The sequence below is a fragment of the Triturus cristatus genome, chromosome 3_2 (genome assembly GCF_964204655.1).
Source record: "Triturus cristatus chromosome 3_2, aTriCri1.1, whole genome shotgun sequence".
NCBI classification, from domain to species: domain Eukaryota; kingdom Metazoa; phylum Chordata; class Amphibia; order Caudata; family Salamandridae; genus Triturus; species Triturus cristatus.
In genome coordinates this window covers 293,589,968-293,601,975 of record NC_140584.1, presented here as the reverse complement: position 1 = coordinate 293,601,975, position 12,008 = coordinate 293,589,968, and positions in this window count along the sequence as shown.

Here is a 12,008-nt window from a genome sequence, read left to right as displayed (position 1 = left end):
TGTCACACATTTGCCATAAATTCTGAATGTTAGCACTCTAGTTGCTCATTAGATCACGGTAGTAATGCTACTGCTCACCACGGAAGTCTGCTGCTGGTATTAAAGGTGCATGTTTCAGTCTGCATGTCAGAATTTTTTAATGAAATAGAAGAGGATTTGAGAAGTCACTCAAAATGTGCCCTAATTTTTCTTTCTTCAGCACTAATCATACTTTCTATGGCAAAATGAACCCCCTCATTGTGTTCCTTTTTAAATTAAATGTTTTAAGTGTTACCAGTTTATTCCAATCAAGATGGCTTCAGGTGTGCCATACTTTTGTCATAAGTAAGACAGTAAGCGCTCTAGTTGTTCTTTAGAACACTCTGGGACATTATGTCATTGGGCTATACTTCGGCTACATCTGGGTGATATTTGTGCTACATTTGGGCTCTTTTGTCTCTGGTGGCCATCTTGGGAGACTTATTTGTTATGAAGTTTCCTAAATTCCTCATTTACTACAGTCTGCTCAGTAGGAAATACGTTCAGTTTTTTACTTTGATTCCATCAAGAAGGCTTTCAGATGTGTCACATATTTGCCATAAATTCAGAATGCTAGCACTCTAGTTGCTCATTAGATCACTGAAGTAAAGCTCCTGCTCACCAGGGAAGTCTGCTGCTGGTATTGAAAGTGCATGTTTCAGTCTGCATGTCAGAATTTTTTAATGAAATAGAAGAGGATTTGAGAAGTCACTCAAAATGTGCCCTAATTTTTCTTTCTGCAGCACTAATCATACTCTCTATGGCAAAATGAAACCCCTCATTTTGTTCCTTTTTAAATTAAATGTTTTAAGAGTTACCACTTTATTCCAATCAAGATGGCTTCAGGTGTGCAATACGTTTGTCATAAGTAGGACTATTAGCGCTTTAGTTGTTCTTTAGAACACTCTGGGAAGCTGCAGTAGAACACAAAGGAATCAAATGACAGTCTCTGCCCTTGTTGGATGTACATGTTTTACTGAGAATGTCAGACTTCATTCTCACATGACTGAGAAAGATAATGTGAATTTACAGAAAATATGCTCTCAGTTTAGCTTATAGATCACCTTCCAAACCTCTGTGGGAAAAGCATGAGAAAATAGTTTTCTCTCAAACATGATTCATGATATCCCAGCAGAATGCTTTTTCACATGGTAAAGTCACCTTAGAACACACCACAATTCCTAAAATGAGCATGGTACCATCAACAAATGATTTATAATGTAGCTAAAGTCTTAAAACCTTCTATTAACTGCAATGCTTTTTAATGAGGTGCTATCATGTATATTGGTCCCAAGATGGCTACCAACACTTCTTGGATAAAGTGCTGACAGCTAATCAGATCTCACAATGAGATGTGTGGTTTGGCCCTGCCCAGATATATATGTGATTTTACTTTTGATTTTCTCAGCAACTACTGATCGGATTTACACCATTTCACCAAAGGGCATGAGTGTGAACCAAGGGCTACCTCTTGTCCAAACTTGGTGTAATACCGTTCAGCAGTTCGGGCTGTAGCTGCGATTAAATGTTCCTATGGAAAATTGCATGGGGAAAACACGTTTTGGGACCCCCCTTTTTTCTCAGCCCCCGCTTGACGAATAACCCCGAGACTTTCAGGATAGGAGCTGACCGGAGCGCCCCACCAGTTTTGAAAATTTCACGAAGATTCGTCAACCGGCCCCAAAGTTATTCCAAATAGAATGTTGCAGATTTCCTATGGATAGTAGGTCCTAACTATAACTACCTACTGGCGACCGCCAGTAGGTAATAATGAAAGCAGTTCAATTGCATAGTGATTAATGTCGTAATATCATAACCTAAACATTCCATACTTCGCATCTCATCCTAATGTCATATAACAGTACCACATGTAAATAAATAAGTGAAAAAAGTAAAAAGAATATTATATGTGAATTCTTATCTATTCTTCCCCAGGTGCATTATCTTGTAGAGACGAAGAAAAGGGTAGGCGGCCCGTGACTTATCCATAAAAATACCATGGGCCCCTTCCTTTCCTCCTGTGAAGAAAAAGAACAGAAAAAATAGGGATTAAATTTACGTCCTTAATAAAATGTAACATCAAAACACAGGTTAAATACTATTCTCTTACAATCATGGGCTATAGAGAGAAGACAAACAGTGAAAGATGGTAAGGCACTCATCTCACCACTAGTCACATTCCAACACTTGTTGTGGAAAGAGGACAGATAATAGAACATGTTAGGGTATTAATCTCCCTACTCTTCAATGAGGTGTGTTGCTAATTCCTTATCTTGGTTATGTCCTTTTGGATACTTCGTTTCAAGATTGAGAATCCATTTTGATTCTCGTTTCCTGAGGGTTAACTCTCTGTTGCCTCCCTTCGACCAACATGTACCTGTTCTACTATAAAATAGCATAGAAGGCTGCGGTTGGACAGATGGAACTCTGCAAAATGTCGTGCTATGGGGTAGCGAGGGTCATTATTATTCACTGCTCTGAGATGCTCAAGAACTCTCTTCTCCGCCATCAGGGTTGTGCTGCCCACGTATCTTTTCTCGCATGGACACTCTAACACATATATGTGGTGCTACATGTGAGGAATTGAGTTATAGTTCTTATGCCTTTATTTGAGGGTGTGCTGAATTCTCGTACCATCTTGCTATTTTTACAGGCCTTACAGTGGCCACAGAGATAGAATCCCATCAAGTTATGCTGGCTGTAATCTTTAGACTCTGTAATATCCCCTCGTACTAGTATGGTGCCGATCACGATCCGGCAAAAAATTCCCCCGTGCGACTCGTATCGGGTCTTTTTACCGTACGAATCGTACAAGTGCCGTACGAACTGGCAATCACGATTCGCATGGTAAAAAGTCCATACGAACCGCACTGGGAATCATTCCCCACACGTCCTCGGGTCGGAAAATGTGTCCGACACGTCCTCGGACGATTTACCTTACAAACGTGAAAATCCAAGTCCGACCGAGGAATCACGATCCATCCCGTGCGTCCGAGCGTACAACCGTATGGAAAAAACACCGTCCGCACCGAACACCTATAGCAACCATGGAGACATGTGCCCGCATACGCGTCCAACACTCCCCCCAGCCCCCGTACGTCCGACACGTACCCCCCGTATATGTATACCCCCACCCGTCTAGGTACACCCCAGTACGTACGAGCCCCACCCCCACCCCAGTACGTGTCATAGCCCCGTCTACCTACACCCCAGTACGTTCGAGTCCTACCCCCACCCCAGTACGTGTCATACCCCCCGTGTACCTACACCCCAGTACGTTCCAGTCATACCCCCACCCCAGTACGTGTCGTACCACCGTGAACCTACACCCCAGTACGTTCGAGCCCCACCCCCACCCCAGTACGTGTCATACCCCCCGTGTACCTACACCCCAGTACGTTCGAGTCCTACCCCCACCCCAGTACGTGTCGTACCACCGTCAATGTACACCCCCCCACCCCTGTACGTGTCGTACCACCGTCCATGTACACCCCCCCACCCCAGTACGTGTCATACCCCCGTGTACCTACACCCCAGTACCTTCCAGTCGTACCCCCACCCCAGTACGTGTCGTACCCCCCGTGTACCTACACCCCAGTACGTTCGAGCCCCACCCCCACCCCAGTACGTGTCATAGCCCCGTCTACCTACACCCCAGTACGTTCGAGTCCTACCCCCACCCCAGTACGTGTCGTACCACCGTCAATGTACACCCCCCCACCCCTGTACGTGTCGTACCACCGTCCATGTACACCCCCCCACCCCTGTACGTGTCGTACCACCGTCAATGTACACCCCCCCACCCCTGTACGAGTCGTACCACCATCTATGTACACCCCAGTACGTTCCAGTCGTACCCCCACCCCAGTACGTGTCGTACCACCGTGAACCTACACCCCAGTACGTTCGAGCCCCACCCCCACCCCAGTACGTGTCATACCCCCCGTGTACCTACACCCCAGTACGTTCCAGTCGTACCCCCACCCCAGTACGTGTCGTACCCCCCGTGTACCTACACCCCAGAACGTTCAAGCCCCACCCCCACCCCAGTACGTGTCATAGCCCCGTCTACCTACACCCCAGTACGTTCGAGTCCTACCCCCACCCCAGTACGTGTCGTACCACCGTCAATGTACACCCCCCCACCCCTGTACGTGTCGTACCACCGTCCATGTACACCCCCCCACCCCTGTACGTGTCGTACCACCGTCAATGTACACCCCCCCACCCCTGTACGTGTCGTACCACCGTCTATGTACACCCCAGTACGTTCCAGTCGTACCCCCACCCCAGTACGTGTCGTACCACCGTGAACCTACACCCCAGTACGTTCGAGCCCCACCCCCACCCCAGTACGTGTCATACCCCCGTGTACCTACACCCCAGTACGTTCCAGTCGTACCCCCACCCCAGTACGTGTCGTACCACCGTGAACCTACACCCCAGTACGTTCGAGCCCCACCCCAGTACGTGTCATAGCCCCGTCTACCTACACCCCAGTACGTTCGAGTCCTACCCCCACCCCAGTACGTGTCGTACCACCGTCAATGTACACCCCCCCACCCCTGTACGTGTCGTACCACCGTCCATGTACACCCCCCCACCCCTGTACGTGTCGTACCACCGTCCATGTACACCCCCCCACCCCTGTACGTGTCGTACCACCGTCAATGTACACCCCCCCACCCCTGTACGTGTCGTACCACCGTCTATGTACACCCCAGTACGGTCCAGTCGTACCCCCACCCCAGTACGTGTCGTACCACCGTGAACCTACACCCCAGTACGTTCGAGCCCCACCCCCACCCCAGTACGTGTCATATCCCCGTGTACCTACACCCCAGTACGTTCCAGTCGTACCCCCACCCCAGTACGTGTCGTACCACCGTCAATGTACACCCCCCCACCCCTGTACGTGTCGTACCACCGTCCATGTACACCCCCCCACCCCTGTACGTGTCGTACCACCGTCAATGTACACCCCAGTAGTTCCTGGCGCACCCCCAACACAACCTCCTAAGTACGGAGCGCACCCCATGCCCCAACATCACAACCGCATGTACGAGTCGTACAAAGCCACACACAAGGACATAATCGTACAACCAAATGGCCCATGTACACACCGTACACACGCTCAAAACGCACGTACACAACCAGGACAAAACAAAACAACACAAGAATACACCATTCGAAAGGCACAAAGCCACTAAACATGGCCAACAACCACTAAAATAACACAATCACTGACCTGCAACTGCCAAAAACAAACAGAGGCCCAATACACCACCACTCCTTATAACACACCCACCCAAACTTCAAACACTGCCACACCCACCCATGGACCAATAAAAAGGGCCCACACACACAAACCATGAGCCTTTGCAACAGACTCACTGCTGCCAGACACCACAGAACCAGACTACAAGCTACACCACACCTTACACTTGCACACCTTCACACGACCACCCTCACAAACACCCTCTCATCACATTCACACACACACACAACCATCCACACCCCCCCCAACATCCACACACCCCCCACACCCACACCATCCCCACCCACACCTCTCACCATGCCCACTACCAAGAATCCAAAGTTCAGTCACCGAGAGTTGGAGGTCCTTGTTGATCAAATCCTCAGAGTCGAGCCACAGATCTTTGGAACATTGGTCAGAAGCACCAGCCAGGCAGCCAAAACAGCCATGTGGCAGACCATCGTCGATGCTGTGAATGCCGTTGCGGACACCAGGAGGACCAAGCAGGATTGCCAGAACAGGTGGTACGATCTGCAGAGGAGGGTCAGAGCCAAGAGGCAGGAGGAACACGACCAGGCCAACGCCACCGGAGGAGGGCCCTCCCGCAGAGCCGTACAGTACCATCCCTGGGAGGAGAGGGTGATGGCCATACTGCCGGTGGAGGCAGTTGAAGGATTAGAAGGACTCCGAGACCCGGGTGAGTACACAAACAACGCACCTCACATGGGGGGAACTGCAACCACAGCCAAAATTACTAACAGGCACGCAACCACCACAAGCCATCGCATGACTCAACCACACTCCATGAGCTGGCACATGCCACTGCTGCCACCATGCCCCATGCACCCAGCTGGACAATGTCAAGTCACAGGCCACAGAAGACACCAACACATGACACGCTAACCCGGATGTCGGGAGGCTGGGCACCAAAAATCACATAGTGCGACTCCAAAGCAGACAACAATGCCCCCTGCCCATATGGCCTAGGTCACAGCCAGACAAACAGTGTGTCCCAACACAGGAATGACTTGCCAGCAAATGGCGGACGCCTTGCATCAACACATGGGGGTGAAGGCACTGTTTTGCACATGACAGCAGCTAATGAACAGCCAACATTGTGAAAGAGTGGCAGCACACACCACCACAGCAGCAGCGCACAGACACACACTACACCCAATGGGTGCCTGGAGATCAGAAACAAACTCACATCAACAGGCCAAGGGCCACTCAAAGATCTGCTAACAGTGTGTGCCCAGGAAGCTGGGCCAAGGTGACAGAGGGTGACACACGGAGGGAGGGAGAGGGGGACACAGAGGGAGGGAGAGGGGGACTGAGAGGGAGGGAGAGGGGGACAGAGAAGGAGGGAGACACAGGGAGAGCAAATCAGTCCTTTGGTGTGTGGGAATGTCTGCTCGTCAGCAGGTGGACTGCGTGCATGTAGACAAGGGTGGCCAGTGCCAGAACCCCCCCTCTTCATCATGGCAAAACGCAGGGCCATGTCACAACCTGTACACGAGCACAAGGACAGCTACCTGCATCATATAAGTGTGTGGATCCACTCCATGTGCACATGTACAGTGCTACAAGGAAGGCGCAAATGCATGGCTCGCCACACCTGCACACTCCACTGCTGACTGCAGTCACACTTGACGCAGCAAGTAAGACTGTGCCACACATAGTTAAAGGGGCCAAATTGGTGCCCAAGGGACACACCCATGCACAAGTGCACTGTGAGTGGAATGCAAGACAGATCCTAATTCCAAGAGGAAATGTGCCAACTTTGAAACGGATGAAACATGGATGTTGCATGGACCAAAATTAACATTGTCTCTCTCACACACAGGTCAACGTCGTGCTGCACCCCCCAACACTGGGGGGGAACACTCACAGGACCCGGATCTGCAGGAGACCGATCCCACCGGCAGCGACCACTCTCACCACTCTGCGGACAACCCCGACCGACCTGGCCCCTCTGGTGTCCAACCACCTGCAGCACCTGCGTCAGGTACAACCGTGCCAACCACCACCCCCACTCCTGCCACATCCCAGGAGACACCCAGGATCCCTGCCCCAACACCACAATGCAGCCAGGCTCGCCAGGAGGGACACGGTGGCCCGGGCACCCAGGAGGAGGCAGGCGACAACGCCAATGCCACCCCTCAGGGGTCCCGGAGACCCGATGTGCCCACAAGTGCAGGCCAGGCGCAAGTGGGCAGGGGTGGTGGGAGTGGAGGACGGCGGAGGCGCGAGCCTGACTAGTTGGCTGGGGATCCAGTATTTTCCCATGTCCGTAACATCCTGGACTCATACCGGCAGGACACCACGGGCATGGCCCAGGTTGTGTCCGTCCTCGAGGGGATCAAGGTCCAGCAGGCCCAGCAACATGCGGAGCTAATAGCCTGTCTACTGGTACACCAACGGAGGATGGAGGACAGACAGGCTGAGCAAGTGACGGCGTTCCAGGGGATTCACGCTACACTCCGTCGGATGGTCGACACCATGGCCGACCCTCCCTGTGCCAGAAGGCGGAGAACATCACCACCCACAGGGAGGGATCAGGAGGAGGAGGAGGAAACATCCGACGGAGCATCCCAGACGTCGTCACGGCCTGCTGCTGAGGTTCCCCGCAGGAAGCCGGGTCGTCCACGGAAAGGACCGTGAGGGTGGCTGCTACATCACCATCTCCCAGGACACCTGGCCTGGCACCTGGCCCACTGGAGCAACAGCATCACAGCATCAAGAGACATTCTCTGCCACATGGCCCTGCTGGTCACTGGCTGACCAATGTTGACAAAGACTGTGGCATTGACTCTGAGGATTTCCAATGGCAAGGACACCAACTCCCCTACTGAACTTTGGATTCCCTAATCCCGGAAAGCCCCTCACTTTGTCCCCCCCCCCAATAATAAATCACACTATTAAGAGTAGATGCCTGCTGGTAGCATTATTACCTAACATGTGTCTTGTACAGTCTAAACATGCCTGAGTCATCTGTTCTCTTCAACCATCCACACCCTGGGGCCTGAGTCTGGCACAGGACACATGGGTCACAGTTTATTAGGCAAGACAGACATGGAGCACCATACACACCCGTGATGGGCACAACCAGCTGAGGGGGTGGCCGAACAACCGTGCTGACAGACACATTGAGTACAGCAACAGTCATGCGCAGAGGTCAGGGATCCTGGCCAGTGTCCTGGGGGGCACCCAGGTATGTGTAGACAGGTGGCAGAACCATGTCCTGCAAGCTTGAGTCCGGTGGATGCAGAGAATGGGGTCATGGACAACGTTGGATGCATGGGGATGGCACATGTCACAATACCCACACAGTCATGGACATCATGCCCAATACACAGTCTCAGCACACACACACAGCTTGCATCTTGCCACTCGACACATTGACACAGAGCCACAATCAGGGAATACCATGCCAGACATGCAGGATGCACCGTGCCAACACACCAGCATTGACTGAGAAGAGGCACCTTGGAGGCATAGGGACACCTTTATTAGTCATGTTTTTGGGATTGCAGAGGCAACTTGAAGTACACATGAACACATCATGTGGAGTAACATGTGGGTCCAACACTGGCACCCCCCTTCTGCAGCACAAATGCGTGATAGCCATGGTACTGGCACACAAGTGTCGGCTAACAGCTAAATACCCACAGCTGCACACGGAGAGCCTGCCATACACCATAGATCCGCTGATGTGGAAGTCCCACGCCATGTCAAGCGAATGTTAACCGTATGTGTCCGAGGGCAGTGTCACACACATTGATGCCATCATCACAATCCACTATCCCATCACTGATGACTGACAACCAGGCAGCCCATCTATTCAGGTGTACCCAGCTGCATGTCGTGTCCCATGGGGATGCCACATGTCTGCAGAGGAACCAAACCCCGACCGGGGCAGTGTGCACACATCGTGAACAACTGCCACACCCAATACACCCCAGATGCATCCCTTACCCCATGGAGACTTCCAAACGTGTCCGTGCCTGTAACGCTGAGTCAGCCCACGATGCCATGTCCATGAGGAATAGCAGTGCCACAACAATGCAACCAGAAGATGGCATGCGCAGGTACCTGGGGAAGAGAGACACACAAGAAGTCAGCCACAAAAAGCACAGCCACTTGCATGTGCATTGACTCGACACATGTATGGATGACAACATGCTAGGTCACAATTATGAGTGGGGAAATACTACCATCACTGCCACCATCACTCCAGTGACACACCCACACACACCTCTGACTCACGTGCCATACATGCAGGTGGAGACACACATCACAACACATGCCACACGGGGACCAAGGCGTGCACACTCAGACACTGGTACTCACCACTAAGCAAAGAAGTCGCGTATGAGCCGAGTCCGGATGTCCTCTTGCGGCTCCACATCCTCCACATCACTAGCCCCATTGCCAAGCCCTTCGTCCTCCATGGGTGGATGGTCCTCGTCATGTTGATTCAGGATGAGTGGCACAGCTCTTTCGACTGCCATGTTGTGCAGCATGCAGCAGACCATGAAGATCTTGCAAACCTTCGCCGGGGCATATGGGAGTGCGCCGCCGGTCTTGTGGAGGCACCGGAATCGGCTCTTCAGCATGCCAAACGTCCTCTCTATCACTCGCCTTGTCCGGCCATGGGCGGTGTTGTAGCGGAGCTGGGCCGGCGTGATGGGGTTGCGGAGAGGTGTCAGCAGCCAAGGCATGTTGGGATAGCCAGCGTCCCCTACATGGAAAGCACATGGATATCGTTAGAACTGGCGAAGCGGTCGTGCTGCTCGGCCAAACAGAATACAGGACAGACAGACTGTACCCACCAACAACACATGCCCGTTCGTTGCGCAGCTGCATCATCATATCAGGCATCCTGCTACGCCTCATGATGTAGGCATCGTGTGCTGATCCTGGGAAACGAGCACAGACATGTGAAATCACCATGTTGGACAGACACACCACAAGGGCATTGATGGAGTGGTAGTGCTTCCGATTGCGGTACGCCACCTCCCGTGCGTGTGGTGGTACCAAACCTACATGTGTCCCATCTATGGACCCAATGACATGGGGCATCCCTCCCAGGGCATAGAATCCACGCTTGACCTCAGTCATCTGTTCAGGGGTTGGGAACTTGATGAAGTCATCCAGGTGAATCAACATGGCCTCCAAGAAATCATGCAGCACACCGCTGAACATGCTCTGGGACATGCCACCAACATGAGCTATGGTATTTTGGAAGGTACCCGTGGCAAGAAAATGTAGGGCAGCCATTACCTTCAGCTGGGGTGTCAGTGCCGTAGGATACCTGTGCTGCGGTTGCAGGTGTGGTGCCAGTCTCGCCGTCAGCTCCAGAATCAACGGTTGGGTGAAGCGGTAGAGCCGGATGCTGTCATTCTCCTGCATGGCAGCCAAGTCTGGAATTCTTCGGGCAAGAGGCGGCGCTCTGCAGTAATTTGGAAGTGACAAGGAAGAGTGAGTGCACTACGAGAACAACTCATGTCTACTGAGCACATGTAAATCTGGCAATACACACATGCTACATAGGGAGTCAGGTATGTGCTACATGCCCAGGACACGTATGGATGCAAGGTGACACTCCTTCCAAGACCCAGCTACACACGGTGATTGAGAACCTCCCCATGCCACGCCATGGAAATAGCTGTGTCCCAGTGCAAGTGAACAGCCCGACGCAAGACAGGAGTGACATACACCCACACATCAGCAGAAGTGGGATGCCGATTGCAGAGACTGGTAGCGGAACACTGGAGCCACAGGTCACATGACATTACACTAGTCCAGCCCACACACCTTGCCATGAAGGTGCACATGTCATGACTCACCACACATTCCTTGTGAGGATGCTGACATGGCCTTGTCACGCTACTCCGTGTCCCATGCATACATGTGCACCTCACATCCGATAACACATGTGGCATGGTGTGCGGAACAGTGTGCAATGACAATCTACACACAGCCACATGTTGGTTGCTGCACCGGCTGCAGCTTTTGAGGGTGCTACAACATCAACCTGATGTAAATCCCGGACACATATATGACATAGTCACATTGTGCACTGTGGGTAGTGACAAGTCATGTGTCATGACCCCTGTACCGGGCATCATGGGACACTTCCGTGTGTTGGTGTCCGTGCCATGCCAGTGACGCTCAACCCAAGTGCGCAGTCCGACATGCACACATGTCAAAGGAGTCAAGGGCATGCCTGGCACACATTGCACCCTCACACAGTACACCTGTACACATCTCATCATACATGTGGTGCCTTCTCCACTCAGGAGGCATGTTCCACATCACAGCCTGTGACACCTGTGCCCCACACATGTAGTAATGCACAGACGATGCCTTGATGTCCATCCATGGACAAGTATGTCCATCCATGGACAAGTATGTCCGCCCTATTCCTACCTGTGTGTCGCCTATCACCACAGTGATGTGTAAAAACCGCCGTACTGCTGCTAAGAGGGCCTGTGTATGTTCCCAAATCACTGTGGGAGTGCTGCCGTATGTGTACCCATCGTGATGGCGAGCGTACAGGCATTTGTACGGTCCGTAGCACTACGAGTACGCATACGCGTGCAGACCCATAGTGATAGGGCCGTACACACGCATGTACGCTCACTATCACTATGGGTCTGCACGCGTATGCGTACCCGTAGTGGTACGGACCGTACACACGCATGTACGCTCACTATCACTATGGGTCTGT